This window comes from Nematolebias whitei, chromosome 6 (genome assembly GCF_014905685.2).
Source record: "Nematolebias whitei isolate Nwh7 chromosome 6, NemWhi1, whole genome shotgun sequence".
Classification (NCBI taxonomy): Eukaryota; Metazoa; Chordata; class Actinopteri; order Cyprinodontiformes; family Rivulidae; genus Nematolebias; species Nematolebias whitei.
Genome location: NC_056503.1, coordinates 31,595,282 through 31,610,631, shown reverse-complemented (window position 1 = coordinate 31,610,631; position 15,350 = coordinate 31,595,282). Strand labels below are relative to the sequence as shown.

The 15,350-nt window shown below is 43.5% G+C and overlaps 1 protein-coding gene across 1 annotated transcript in view; it reads right to left on the bottom strand.

Moving 5' to 3' along the window:
- sipa1l3 (signal-induced proliferation-associated 1 like 3) overlaps window positions 1-15,350 on the bottom strand; it is a 97,307-nt gene that overhangs the window by 15,047 nt on the left and 66,910 nt on the right. The window lies entirely within an intron of this gene.

The window sequence follows — 15,350 nt, the reverse complement described above, 5'->3', positions numbered from 1 at the left end:
CCCCCCCCCCCCCCCCAAAAAAAAAAAAACACACACACACAACTTTACTGGTCATGTTTCAGGTCACTGCCCTGCTTCAGATGAACTCTGACAACAGTCGACAACTTTAAATGTTCAATTAATTCACATGAGAAATATATGAATTAAACCCTATAAACAATATTGGTAATATATACTAGTATAGTATTTTGTACAGTAGTATATATCACTATGTGTCCAATAAACAGTAACCTATCAAAGGCTATAAATAATAAACATTGCAGTGCTGTCAGAAATCACAGTTCATCTATTTACATTTCACTAAAGAAAGACAGGGCAGCACGGTGGAGCAGTTGGTAGAGCTGCCGTCTCTCAGCAAAAAGGTCACCAGATTAAATCCCGGCTGAGAGGGAGGTGGGGCACTCTGGATGGAGTTTGCATGTTCTCTCCATGCATGCAGGTTTTTTGCGGGTACTCCAGTTTCCTCCCACAGACCAAAACATGCACGTTAGGCTGATTGGTAACTCTAAGGTCGTTTTCACACCTGATAGTCCGGTAGATTCGGTTCGATTGAGGACCAAAATTCAGAACATTTGTTTACATTTTCAGCTGGTGCGGTTCACATTCATACTGCACTGAGTCACTCAAGTCAACCTGTTCCCCCCCCTGGCCTGTGGTGGCGCTGCACCAAGAACTACAGGAGGAAACAACACAAAAACCTCTGAAGAAGACACTTCTTCTGGAAATAAAAACAAATATGGAGTGGCGTCAAATTTTAGCAGTTTTAGGATTTCGTTTTTTTTCTGTGGCTCATAAGCCAAACAAGCATTTTTCAACAATGGACTCAGCATGAGCGGAAGTTGAGACAGAAGACCATGGAGAATGTTGTTTTTCACACAAGGCAGCTGACGGCTCCATATGAGGTAAGAGAAATGTGCGTTTGTTTTGGTTGCATTTACACAGAATGCCCTGCGCTGTAGTCCACTTCCTGCTTTTCAAGCAGTCTCTGGTCTGCTTGCATTCACACTGCATTCAAACCACGCCAGAGTTTACTTCAGCTGAACCGATATCGAAGTATTTAGGTGGACCACAGTTCACTTTTTTTGGTCCGTATCAGAGTTAAATTGCACATTCACACCTCCCCAAATGAACTGGACTTTCTAGGCAAATGGACTAGAGTTCGATTAAAGTGGACTAAACAGGGCTGGTGTGAATGCACCCTAAATTGTCCCTAGGTGTGAGTGAGAGAGTGAATGGTTGTTTGTCTCGTTTGTCTCTATGTGTCCCTGTAATAGACTGGAGACCTGTCCAGGGTGTCCCCCGCCTCTCACGCAGTGATGGCTGGATATGGACACCAGTGACCCTCATGACCCGAAAAGGAAGAAGCAGATAAAGACAATGGATGGATGGGTGGATGAAGAAAAACAACATTAGGATATTTCACGAAGATCTTGAAATATCTTTTTAGAGGCGGTAGTGTAAACTCTTTATTTCTTTAACATGAAATTTATTGGATCTATACAATCAACACTCTGGTTCCCAAAGGTTTAAATAAATAGTTCTTTTTCTGTCCTTGAATTTCACAAATTAATTTTCCACATTTTGTAATTCATTATCTTTTTCATCATCTGTTCTTTATTTTATAGTAATTGTGGTTATGCAGTTTTGTGATTGGGTAAATGGGATAGGGTGACATTTCATTTAGTATTTATGATTGTAAATTTTGTGTTTTTTTTTTTCTCATTGTCTGATTTTTTTAAATACCCAGACTACAAACTTATGGTACCTAAAAGGGAAGCTAACATTTAGAGAATGCAGTGCTTGTTACAGTCCAGATAATGTCTGATGAAGATGATGAAGAGATTCATGGGAGTTTTTTCACATGAAAAAAAAAAAATCACAATATGAAATGTCCTTTATTGAGTGGTGCATACAGCTGCACAGCTTCATTGCCACTCTGTAAAACTTAAAAAAAAAAAAGATGTATTATACAGGAATTTCATTTTCATAGTATGTTTCTGAACAGATTTTTTGTAAATCTTAACCTGTAACAATGAACTCAATTGCTCTATTCTGTACATTTCATATTTTCTTGGATGCAAATATCTGTCTATAATTTTGAAGGTTCCACCTGGCAGAAGAACCCATCAGAGAGATCTTCAACTCACATCTCAGGGAGAGCTTTTACCGCATCCCAGCTGAGGCAGGGGACATTGAGTCTGAGTGGGCCATGTTCCGCAACTCAATTGTTGAAGTGGCTGCTTTGAGCAGCCAAAAGGTTGTCGGTGCTTCTCGCGGTGGCCATCCTTGAACTTGGTGGTGGACACCCCAGGTTAAGGAGGCTGTCAAGCTGAAGAAGGAGTCCTATTGGTCCTTGTTGGCTGGTGGGACTCTAGAGGCAGCTGAGGAGTACCAGAGGGCCAAGCAGTCCGCAGCCTTGGCTGTTGCTGAGGCAAAAGCTCAGATGTGGGAAGAGTTCGGTGAGGCCTTGGATAACGACTCTCAATCGGCTCCAAGGAGATTCTGGCAAACCATCAGGCAGTTGAGGAGAGGAAAGCAGCTCTTTACTAACACTGTTCAGTGAAAGTAGGGTGCTGTTGACGTCAACCAGTGATGTCGTTGGGAGGTGGAAGGAATACTTCTCGGACCTTACCAATCCCGCCAGCATGTCTTCCATGGAGGAAGCGGAGTCAGGGGACTTCAGGGTTGGTCTGTCCAAAACCGTGGCTGAGGTCACAGAGCTAGTTAAAAAGCTCCGAGGCGGCAGGGCTCCGGGGGTGGATGAGATTTGCCCCGATTTCCTTAAGGAAATGTATGTTGTGGCGCTGTATTGGTTGACACGCCTTTGAAACATCGCGTTGACATCTGGGGCAGTGGCAAACTGGGGTGGTGGTTCCACTTTTCAAAAAGTGGGACCGTAGAGTGTGCTCCAATTACAGGGGCATCACTCTCCTTAGCCTCCCTGGTAAGATCTATTCAGGGGTACTGGAGAAGCGAGTCCAATCGTTGGTCGAACCTCAGATCCAGGAGGAACAATGTGGGTCGTGGAACTCTGGACCAGCTCTTTACCCTCACTAGGGTCCTCGAGGGGTCATGGGAGTTTGCCCATCCAGTCTACATGTGTTTTGTGGACTTAGAGAAGGCTTTCAACCATGTTCCTCGGAGTACACAGTGGGGGGTGCTCTGTGAGTATGGGATTGGAGGCCTATTGTTACGGGCTGTTCGGTCCCTATACAAGCAGTGAGTTTGGTTCACATTGCTGGTAGTAAGTCAGACCCCTTCAGGGTGGGAGTTGGACTCTGCCAGGGCTGTCCCTTGTCACTGATTCTGTTCATAACTTTTATGGGCAGAATTTATCGGTGCAGCCAGGGGGTGGAGGGATTCTGGCTCGGTGGCCTCAGGATTCCATCTCTGCTTTTTGCAGATGATGTGGTCCTGTGGGCGTCATCGTGCCGTGATCTCCAGCTCTTACTGGAGCTGTTCGTAGCTGAGTGTGAAGCGGCTGGGATGAGAATTAGCACCTCCAAATCTGAGGCCATGGTCCTCAACCGGTAAAAGGTGGATTGCTCTCTTCAGGTAGAGGGTGAGGTTCTGCCTCAGGTGGAGGAGTTCAAGTATCTTGGGGTTTTGTTCACGAGTGATGGAAGAATGGAGCATGCGATTGACAGATTGGTGCAGCATCTGCAGTGTAGTGAACCTGATCTGACCCTGATCTGACCCTGATGACCTCAAATCTATCAGATGGACAGAGACTGTTATTTTCATTGATCTGAATACAGTCTGAGCCATCTGGTGACTTTCTTTCTTGAATTAATCAAGCAGAAAAGACAATTCTCTATAATCATTTACTGTTTTACAAATGTTTGATAATCAAATTGTGTTAGTTCCATTCAATGCTTACAGGTTGGAAAGAACTACTCATTTTATTTTACATAAGCAGTAAGTAATGATTTTTATTCCTCATTCAAAGAAGAAATCAGGTTAATATGCATTTCTTGATTTTCTGTCTGAAATGAGCCAAGCAACGTAAGTATGTGAAAGTTGAAGTTTCGGTCAACTAAAATGTTTACTGAGAAGAAATGTCATGTTTTACTATTTGAGAAGATACAACAGCGTGAGGCTCCACGAAGTCTGGTCGTCTGCAATAATCTTTTCTGTATGTTGAAAACAATCCTTGACTTATGATAACATCTTACATCACAAACCACACCTCTATTTCTGGTCCATCGACCAATCAAAAGCTCTCAAATGAACCGGAAGTCGACCCATTTAAAATGTGGCAACTTCCCAGTTCATGTGAGAATTCGGGAGAATTCGGGAGAATTCGGGAGTCTGGAGTCTGATAGTTCCAGAGGCTGAGGAGATGAAGAACTAGAGAGTTGCTGGAGTTGAAAGATACTGTTAGAGTCTGAGAAGTTCTGAAGAATGAAAGGAGTTCATGGTTCTTGGGTGCAAACGCATTCAGGATGATCCAGAGACGTTTTGGGATTATAATTTCTGTTTGAAAACCACGTACGACTCCCCGAGGGTTTGGTAGTTCTCACGGAGACGCTGAAAAGAGTCAGAAAGGAACCTACACCGACGCTGAGTTCATCATCAAGGTAGATGGTTCTATTTTCGACCAAGTGTACCGTGGGCAAGCTGATATCTGATGGAGCGTGCAATTTCTGGTCAAACAGATTAATTCCCTCACATATTTCTCTGTAAGATAAATCTCCATTTCATCTTAAAACTCTCCTCTTTCTCATAAAATCAGTACAGATATTTTAGAAATATCTGAAGCAAAGTCCTCGATCACCGCCGAGTGATCGATGCTCATTTCCTGTGAAACTTGTCTGTTATTATTTTCATATTTTGCCAAATTAATGTAAATGTTTGATGTTAAACTTTGATTCTGAAAATAAATGACCGCATTGATTTGATGGGTCAAAGATAAATAACGTCTCTCGTTACATTTCTGTTAAATTCAATGCACGACATTACACTGTCAGAAAGATGAGGAACTCGTGAAAAAGTATGCATATATATCTCATATATTGTCATACTACACTGGTGGCCCGTTAACGTGCTCATAAATGACTGTAAAAACGTGTAAGATTGATTTTTAAATGTTGGCATGTTGAAAAATAACAGTTTATTAGCTGTGCTGAAATACTGCATGTTTACGCAGCGAGCTGGAGCTGCGCGCTTACACCTTTGCTGTCACGCTGGCAATGTTTTAAAAGCTGGAATTGTGTCATCGAGTCTTGTGAAAGCTGACATTGTACGCCTGTTACGTGTAACTAAGCTGATGAAGCTGTGGAAAACGTTATTCTGTTTAAAAGTACGAAGGTTCTACCATAAGACCCGGCTGTGGTCCGGTTCGGTTCTGTTGAGTTTGAACGAGTATTTTGAATAGATGGATAAACGTTTTAAAAGCTGAGTGCCGTCTCAGAACACAGTTAAGAGTTATTCGTTACAATTTTTAACAGAAAAAGTGCATTTTGACAGTTTAAAAGACGAAAAGCTGACGAACTATTTTCAGGCTGAATCTAGCATGCTGGTTGCTAAAACGCTGCGTCATTGGTTGAAAAAGACCGTGTGTAACGTTCTCATTGGATGAGGGACGTGTCAATCACGTCACCCGGAAATGAAATTCGTTTTCATAGGGAAATAAAATCTGCTTTTTAAAGCTGAAAAGCGCCTTTAAAGTGATTTTGATACGCTGGCTAAGTGCTTCGAAGCATATTCGCTGAAATTTTGCCACGTTAGAGTTTAAAATTCGTCATTAATTGATGTTTTTAAACAACGCTAGCGATGCTAATTTTAAGCTAACGACCGGAGCCTTCACTACGCTTAAAATCACTAAATAAAGCTGCAATATTGTCCCAAAAACTCATGTTCATGCTAAGAAGTCGTGCTTGTTGAAATATTGCCACGTTTGTGTAAAAAATCCGTTCAGAAATGTTGATTTTCACCGAGTTTAGCCAAAGCTAACTTTAAGCTAAGCGGCTAACAACAGGATGTCAACCGAACGCCACAGGAAGTCATAGCGACCCCTACTGGACAACACAAACAGTGTCGGAGTTAAAATTGTTGAGGTAATACTGACATCTTCTGGCGAAACTTGAGAAGACAGGTTTCACTCGCTTTTTAGGTCTAAATAGTGAAATTAAACATTTTAATTTTTCTAAAAGGCATTTTTGAGTTAATAAACGTTCCTAAAAGCTGAAAATTACTGTTATCTTGCATTTTAAAAGTTATAAGGTATTTATGCAAAGAGCATTTACCAAAAAAGTTTTATTTCACTGGTAATCCCTTAAAACTAAGGTACAAAATAAACATTAACTTTTTAAAAATAGAAACAGTTACAGATTTTCACAAAGTTGGAAAAAGTTTACTCATTTGCTAAAAGGATAGTGCACGTTTAATTGATAAATCACTAAATAAAAGTAAATATATCAGACAAAGAGACTTTGCTGATTTTATTTATTTTGAAAAACCTAAAACATTAAAATTCTACTGTTTAATCTTTAAATAGAAGAAAAATGGCAAGCGACGAAGAAGAAGACAACTTTTCAAAACCAACAAATGATGATATCATTTTGGGGGCCTTACATATTTTAACAACTCCACTCATTGGCAATGAAATACAGCAATTAGAACAACTTAATGAAGCTCAAAGACAAGAAGAGCTGAAAAGTTTGGCCGCAGGAACATTAAATACAGAGAGTAAAAAGCTTAGCCATGAACGGTTAGCAAAAATCTCTCTGCTTCTAAAAGCTGAATTGGATGAACGGTCGGAACGCCTTGTCTGGATGTCTAAAACACATGAGAGGGACCTCTCAGAAATGCAGGCGTCACTAGAAACAAAATCTTATGAAAAGATTAAAGAAATAGACCGTCAGTACCAAGCCACGTGTGCAGATAACGATGTGCTACAACAACAATTGCAACTCGCAAAAAATGAACTGGAACAATGCAAAATAGATAAACAAAATCTACAAAAGCTACATACGCGCTTAGAAGATGACTATTATACATCCCAGGAACATTTAAAAAAATGTGAGGCGAAACTAATAGCAGCAATAGAAAAAGGTAAGGAAGTTGGGCAAGGTGACCTGGAATCCAAACCAGACCCTGAACAAAGTCGGGGTAATACACCAATAACTCAACAACCTCTTTACCCACCCGGTGCTTTTAAACCCATCCTAACACCTACACAAACGGGCAGAGCAACACCCCCACAACCGATCACGCATGTGAGACCATTGATGTCGTCTCCATCAATGGATGACTTGCAAAAAATCTCAAAATATGTACAACGTTTTGTCCCTGGACCGTTGGGCTCCGCTGGAACAAAAGCGTACCTCAGAGATCTGGATTTCAGATTGAGATCTTATCCTAACGCTACGGTAGAAGATAAAATCAGTCTGATACGACTCACTTCGGACAGAGAGGTGTATACCTTCATCGAGCGTCTACCAGATGCAACAAGAAGAGATTACAAACTTCTGTGTGAAGCTTTGATTAAAGAGTATGATACCTGCACAGGACCAGCTGGATATCCAGCCGCAGAAAAGGTCACGCAGGGTAAAGCTGAACATCCAAAAGTTTATTACAAAAGAATCTTCCAAGCTTATTTTGGTAACAAAAATGAAACCGGGATGGAGGAAGATGAAGGTTTTAAATTTGTTTTCAGCAAAAATCTCCACCCTGACATACAAACGTCAGTGCAAATGATGGCAAATTACAGAGAAAAATCCATCAGTGAGATTAAACAGTGCGCTGTGAACGTGTTTGAGGCACGTTGTCATGCCAAGACGCCCATAGAAGTGTTTCCTGGTGTAAAGGTTAAACCCCACTCCCTAGAATTAGAAGGAAGGCGTTCATCGCCACCCCCTCCTAAAAAAGGAGAAAAAAGGCAGTATTTTCAGACTAACAAACCGCATCATGAAGGTGCACGCTGGGACAAAAAGGCTCCTCCTTCAGAGGACGAACGTAATTATCGTAAATGGGACCAGCGGAGGACGCAAAAAATTGGGAACCGAGAGGAACCCCAAAAAGACGTACCTAGCCGCCCCCCACCTCGGACGAAACGTCCAGAGGCGAAAAAATCACAAAAATCCCAGAAAAAAGGCCCTCTACCTCTGAGCTCGGAAGAGACAGAAAAATTGCGTGAAATGTTAGAAGACTTGAAACACACTGACAAGGGAAGCCGACCAAAAGCACTATGCAGTGAGATACTCACTACTACATCTCTGGGCGCGAATGACAACACTACAGATGTCGGTGAAACACACCAAGACGTTGCTGTTGTTGCCTCAAACAATCCCTCATCGGATGAAAGGGGGGTAATCACACACACAAACGATGACGAGTCATCGCAAGCTGAACACGCAGAAACAGCTACAGCTGTGCTGACGGTTCAGACAAACCAAGATTACACAAGCACTTCTGAACGCATGAAAAAACGTCAGAAAAAACCCAAGAGGTTTCTGTGTAACTTTATCAGAAAGGGGGCCGCCAAAAAGGCGTACCTGTCAGTAACACTCGAAGGTGTCCTCACACACGAAGCACTCCTGGACGGTGGGGCAGACATAACAATTATGTCAGCTAAACTGTTCGAGGAGCTGAGGACAGCCGCAGCCGAGAAAAACAGGATAATACCTCTATCTGATTGTGCTATAGAAATGCAGGGTCTCTCGGAGAATAAAACAACCCTGACAGCTATAGCAATGGTTCACATGCAGATTGGCAATATGACACTGTACCACCCGGTACACGTGACCCATGTTGACTCATTCCCATTTTTGGTTGGCCAGGATTTTATAAATCGCTTTAACGCGATTATAGATTATGGTGATCAAACAATGTGGACAACAGTGAGCAAACCACTGCCAATAGAAACGCCTCCGGAGTGTGACACAGACTGCCCAACAGCAGGTACCGCGGAAGGCACAAAGGACTCCTCAGCCGAGGACACGAGCCCGGTGAGTACTCCTCTGACACCATGTGAAACCAAAGAGACCCACCAAGAGATCCAAACTCTGACTCAACAAGACAGCCTCCTCTGTGAGCTGGAGCAGCCAGAGTCCACCAAACACTACCTACCACTGGTAGTTAAGGGTGTAGAGATCCAAGGGTCCCACACCAACGATGCTGTACTGTCTCTGTGGACAGATAAATCAGCAATTAACCGAGCTTTCTACGAAACCTTGGCTCACAAACACGTTGGTCTAGAACTAATTAAAAAAGCTTTCCGCTTTCCATTAGTTCCCAATAGTTCACAGGTAATGACCGCAGAAGGAGTCATTAACCTGAAACTGAACTGGAATCAACGAGAACTGGTTCACCCGTTTCTCATTATCCAAAACTTACCACATGCATCCTACATAGGCTCTGACATTTTGGTAAGGTTAGGTGTTCACGTGGACACCATCAACAAGGTGCTGTGGTCCCTCAAACCAGCCACAAAGGATACTCCTGTGCTAGACACAGTGAGCCTTAAGGCTGGGCAGACCATTCCAGAGGCCTGCCAGGTTGCTAGCAACCAAGACACCACAGTACCATCTCAGGTGCTTAACCTAATGGTGCGAATCCACATAATAGCTGGACAAGCTATTAGCCATAAACAGGCATATTTTCAACCCTCTCCTGCATTTTTCAACTTGGGACTGTCCGTGGAAGCCACGAACCAGGTGAGTCTTGACTCCAGGACCACATCTATTGCTGTGTGTAACACAGGCATGGATGAGGTGCTGATCCCAAAAAACACTATGCTAGGATGGTTGATTTCAACTGACTTTCATGATTTTGAACTAGGCATTCCATTTCTGGGAGGACTCCCAGACAACCTGGTACCGAGTCAAGAAGCTGGGCCAGTATGGTTCACAAAACCAACACAGGCCATAGCTCTTTTCTCAACCAATGATGTCGACCAAGGACCTCAAACCTATGGTGTTCTACCCATAGACAGGCCCGACGACTCAGAAAGGGATTCGATGGAGCTCCCCAAGGAGCAAGAACCCTTAACAGTCTCATCACAGATTGATCAGGTGGTCGCCCAAGCCGACGCTCTGACATCTGATGAAGAAAGAGACAAACTACGCCAAGTTCTTCTAAAATATGAAAAGTCATTCTCAACTGATTCAACAGATTGCGGGTTGACCTCACTCCACGCAGTGAGAATCCCAACCCCACTCAACGCACCGCCAACATTTGTCAGACAATACAAGATCCCTCTGGTGGCACACCAGCCTGTCCAGGAGATCATTGATGACCTTTTGGTCAAAGGTATAATCAGACAATGCAATAGCACCTACTCTGCGCCTCTATGGCCAGTTTTAAAACCAAATGGTAAGTGGAGACTTACCATAGACTACAGGAAGCTAAATAAACAAGTACCCTTATCCAGGTGGCCAATGACTCAGCTCCATCAGGAACTGCCAAAGGTCACCGATGGTAAGTACTTCTCGACCCTCGACGTCGCCTCTGGTTTTTGGACCATCCCTGTGCGCGCCGAGGATCAACACAAACTAGCTTTCACTTTTGGCAGCCGACAATACACCTTTACCAGGTGTCCCTTTGGCTACGCTAACTCACCTGCAGAGTTCAACATCTTTTTGAACAAAGCATGTCCAGACGCCCACGAGCGTGGGACACTAATCTACGTGGACGACATCCTTTTGAGGCAGCCAACACTGGATTCCCATTTGGCTGAGATCGACCACGTCCTAAATCAGCTAACAACTGCTGGTGCTAAAATCTCACTGTCAAAGTGCCAGTGGTGCAGAACCAAAGTGGACTACGTTGGCCTCTTAGTAGGTCCAGACGGAGTACAACCACAATTGACTCGCACCCAAGGCCTAGACAACCTCAAAGTCCCAACCAATCTCAAAGAACTACAGAGTTTCTTGGGAGTGTGTAACTACTCTCGCCAGTTCATAGAGCATTATGCGGATCTCGCAAAACCACTAACTGAACTCTTAAAGAAAGACGTTCCTTTTGTCTGGACTGATACACAACAGCAGGCAATGAACGCTCTCAAAGACAGGCTCAAGCTAGCCCCATGTCTAGTCTACCCGGACTACAACAAAGAGTTCTACTTGGAAGTGGGCTTCTCAACTTACTGCATGAGTGCAGGTCTGTACCAAATACACGACAAAGACAGGCGTGTTGTGGCCTACGCCAGCAAAACAATGGCAGGCCCTGAATTACGGTATTCAGACTGTGAGAAGGCTCTATTGACCACTGTGTGGGCAGTGAAACATTTCTCCTGCTATATTGGTGGACAGAGGATTATTGTTGAGACACAACACCAGCCAGTAACGTTTCGGAACAGCCAACGCATCAGAGATGGTGTGGTGACAAACTCACGCGTTGCAACATGGCTTATGGCACTTCAAAGTTTTAACCTAGACATCCGCTACGGTCAAAACAAGAAGTCGCACTTGGGCACTGATTTGGCAATCTGCCAAGAATGTACACAGGATGTACCAGCCACCCAACAGCCGGTTGTGAGCAAACCCTCAGCTGCTGAGGACCCAAATCACCACTTCTTTGATAGCAATATCTGCAAAGATATGGCAACAATGTACGTGGATGGATGCTCATTCCACCACGAGACAATCTGCAAAGCAGGTGTTGGAGGAGTTCTCCTCCAGGACCAAGAACAGGTCACATTTGGCTATAAATTAGGCTCTCAGTCTTCTCAGTACGCTGAGATAGCTGCAATCCTAATAGGCCTACAGATGGCAGTAGAACGCTCCATCCAGACGCTAGTCATCTGCACTGACTCTAACTATGCTCGACTTAGTTTCTTGTGTCATCTCGCTCTGTGGAAACAGAACGGTTTTCTCACAAGCAACAAAAAGGTGGTAAAACACAAAGAGCTTTTCATGACATGTGATCACTTAGTGACGTCACATGATCTACAGATCTTCTGGAAGAAAGTTCCAGGACACTCCAGAGTCCCAGGCGATGACAAGCACTACAATGACCTTGCAGACTCCCTAGCCAAAGAAGGAGCCGTTGACGGACCCACGTGGTCCTTCGACCCCTCCTGGCTACTCAACACTCAGTCGTCACAAGCTACAACTGAGGTAATGGCAGTCACACGTGCACAAGCTGCAGCTAAACCTGCTGATAACACAGTTTCTGTGCGCCCAATGTTGACTGACCCAGACATCATCCAACTTCAGAAGTTGGATCCCGCAATCAACTCGATGATGCTGTATCTGACTGACCCAGACAAATACACTCCATCGAAAGACGAGCTGGATTCCAATCCAGACCTCAAAGTCCTCTTTCAGCTGCGCAAACAGCTAAAACTACTTAAGGGCATCCTAACTTTCGCTCATGGACGGACGTCCTCACCTGTGTTCGTGGTCCCCCATGACCACAGGGGGGTGATGTTAGTCCATGCACATGACCTTCCGTCCGCAGGACATAAGGGTGACAATGCCACGCTGAAAGCATTAAAACAAATTGCTTATTGGCCTGGAATGAAAAAGGATGTCAAGGACTACATAAAAGGGTGCCTGATCTGTGGCCAGTTTCAACCATCCAGACCACTTCACAGAGCACCACTGCATAGTAGAGGCATTGCATTTCCATGGTCGGACCTCCAGATTGACTGGGTCGGACCACTCACTAAGACCTCTAGAGGAAATAAATATTTTCTCACGGTAACCTGCGCGTTTACCAAATGGGTAGAATGTCTACCAGCCCCTAATGACACAGCACAAACCACTGCTATGTTATTAATGAATCATGTATTTTCAAGGTTTGGACTTCCCCTTAGGGTGAACTCAGACCAAGGTACACACTTCACAGGTGAAGTAATGAAGGAACTGTGGAAGACGCTAGGCGTCAAAGCCAACTTCCATATTGGCTACCACCCACAGGCTTCAGGCCAGGTTGAGAGAGCAAACAGGACTGTGGTGAGTATTTTGAAAAAATACGTAGCCGCAAACCACAAGGACTGGGACGTGAAACTCCCTCTGGTCCTCATGGCCATAAGGGCCACTCCACACACCTCGACTGGCATCGCTCCTTTCGAGATGATGACGGGTCGACAAATGACTCTCCCTCTGCACCTGTTGTACCAACCAGGCGATGCTGCCATGGCAACAGCCTACACCACACAACAATACATGAAAGACTTGGAAAGACACCTTAAAAACACTTTTGCTTTCGCACAGAAAAACCTGGAAAAATCAGCTGAAGGACGCAAAGCGTACTACGACCAAAAGGCCTCTTACGAGGAACTCCAAGTGGGAGACAGGGTCTGGTACTACACGTTTGCACCCAAAACTGGGAGAGTAGAGTCCGGGACCGGAACTCTCGCCCGTAAGCTGATGCCCAGATGGACTGGACCCCATCTGATAATCGACAAAGTGTCTCCAATTATCTACCAGATAAAAATCAGTAAAGGCCAAAAAGAGCCAACTGTTAAATGGGTACATCGTAACCAGATTAAACAACACAAGGCGTGCAATAACTCCTTAGGAGACAAAGATCTCACAAAATCTGACCTCGTGGGAACAAGGGTCATCCAAGCAGAAGATAACTAATGGATAATAAACTTAACCATAGTTTAAATTCACAGGACCTACCCTTGATAAAACGGGACAGCGTGACTGAATCTGGCAACCAGGGTGAGGAGAAGCTGTGAAACGATGTTTCTAGATGCTTAGTCACTACTCTTGTCGGTGCTGAAACGTTGTTTAGTTGATTTTGGTATTGTTTCTGAGGTAAGAATGAATTTTGTTGTGTAGTAAGTTAGAGACTAAGAAGCCTTTGACCATGCCAACATGCAGTTCATTCATTAAATTGCAATCTTTGCGGAGTCAATGTATATTATTGCTACTTTGAGTACCATAATCTACGTTGATCTCAAAACGCTTAAGCCGAACCTACTCGAACAATTCTATTCGGGGGGATAGCTAATTCTTTTTGATAAGTCTCGCCATAGACTTCCAAAACATTTATGGGAAAACCAAACACCCAATCTCAAGTCGTTCGTCTAAAAGACAACAGACAATTAAACCGAACTATATTTTACCATGTAAAGCTAACTTAAACCAAGTTAGAAATGAAAAATAGTTTGGAACACTTTTCTATAGGCATAAACCCCTGTAGTTACCCCTTTTCAGCATTCTCCACCCCTTAACTGGTAGTTGTAGCTGTTCCCAACCATAATAGCTTACACACCACATGCATATAGTTTAAGGCCTTATGTAAAATCCCCTTCATAAGCCCACCTTAAACCACATAATTGCATGACACATTGAACCAGAACGGCACAGGCTGGACGTCGCTGGAGACAACCTTCGCTGGAGGCGACCTGCAATCCTGACGTTGGTCTCAACTCTTCATCCAGTGGCCGCTTCTTCAGTTCAACCCAAGGGTACCCCTCTGTATGCTGATTAATCAACACTTCCAATCGCTGTGGATTTACCGTTGTGGATTATATGACTTTTTCCAATGGATTACAGACTCTGTTTCCAAGGGGTTAAAGCATTATCGAGACGATATGGGATTATAATCAACACAATGGAATACCAAGAACATTGTGGAATTACCTTGACTTTGTTTCCTTGCTGGATTACTTCTGACTTTGGTCTTCCTTGCTGGATTACTTCTGACTTTGGTCTTCCTTGCTGGATTACATCAAGCTCAAGGACATTTGAAGGTCTAAGTTCACGGTTGGAATTCATCCCCATGGACAGGTGATGATTTCCAAAGGGGGGACTGTAGTGAACCTGATCTGACCCTGATCTGACCCTGATGACCTCAAATCTATCAGATGGACAGAGACTGTTATTTTCATTGATCTGAATACAGTCTGAGCCATCTGGTGACTTTCTTTCTTGAATTAATCAAGCAGAAAAGACAATTCTCTATAATCATTTACTGTTTTACAAATGTTTGATAATCAAATTGTGTTAGTTCCATTCAATGCTTACAGGTTGGAAAGAACTACTCATTTTATTTTACATAAGCAGTAAGTAATGATTTTTATTCCTCATTCAAAGAAGAAATCAGGTTAATATGCATTTCTTGATTTTCTGTCTGAAATGAGCCAAGCAACGTAAGTATGTGAAAGTTGAAGTTTCGGTCAACTAAAATGTTTACTGAGAAGAAATGTCATGTTTTACTATTTGAGAAGATACAACAGCGTGAGGCTCCACGAAGTCTGGTCGTCTGCAATAATCTTTTCTGTATGTTGAAAACAATCCTTGACTTATGATAACATCTTACATCACAAACCACACCTCTATTTCTGGTCCATCGACCAATCAAAAGCTCTCAAATGAACCGGAAGTCGACCCATTTAAAATGTGGCAACTTCCCAGTTCATGTGAGAATTCGGGAGAATTCGGGAG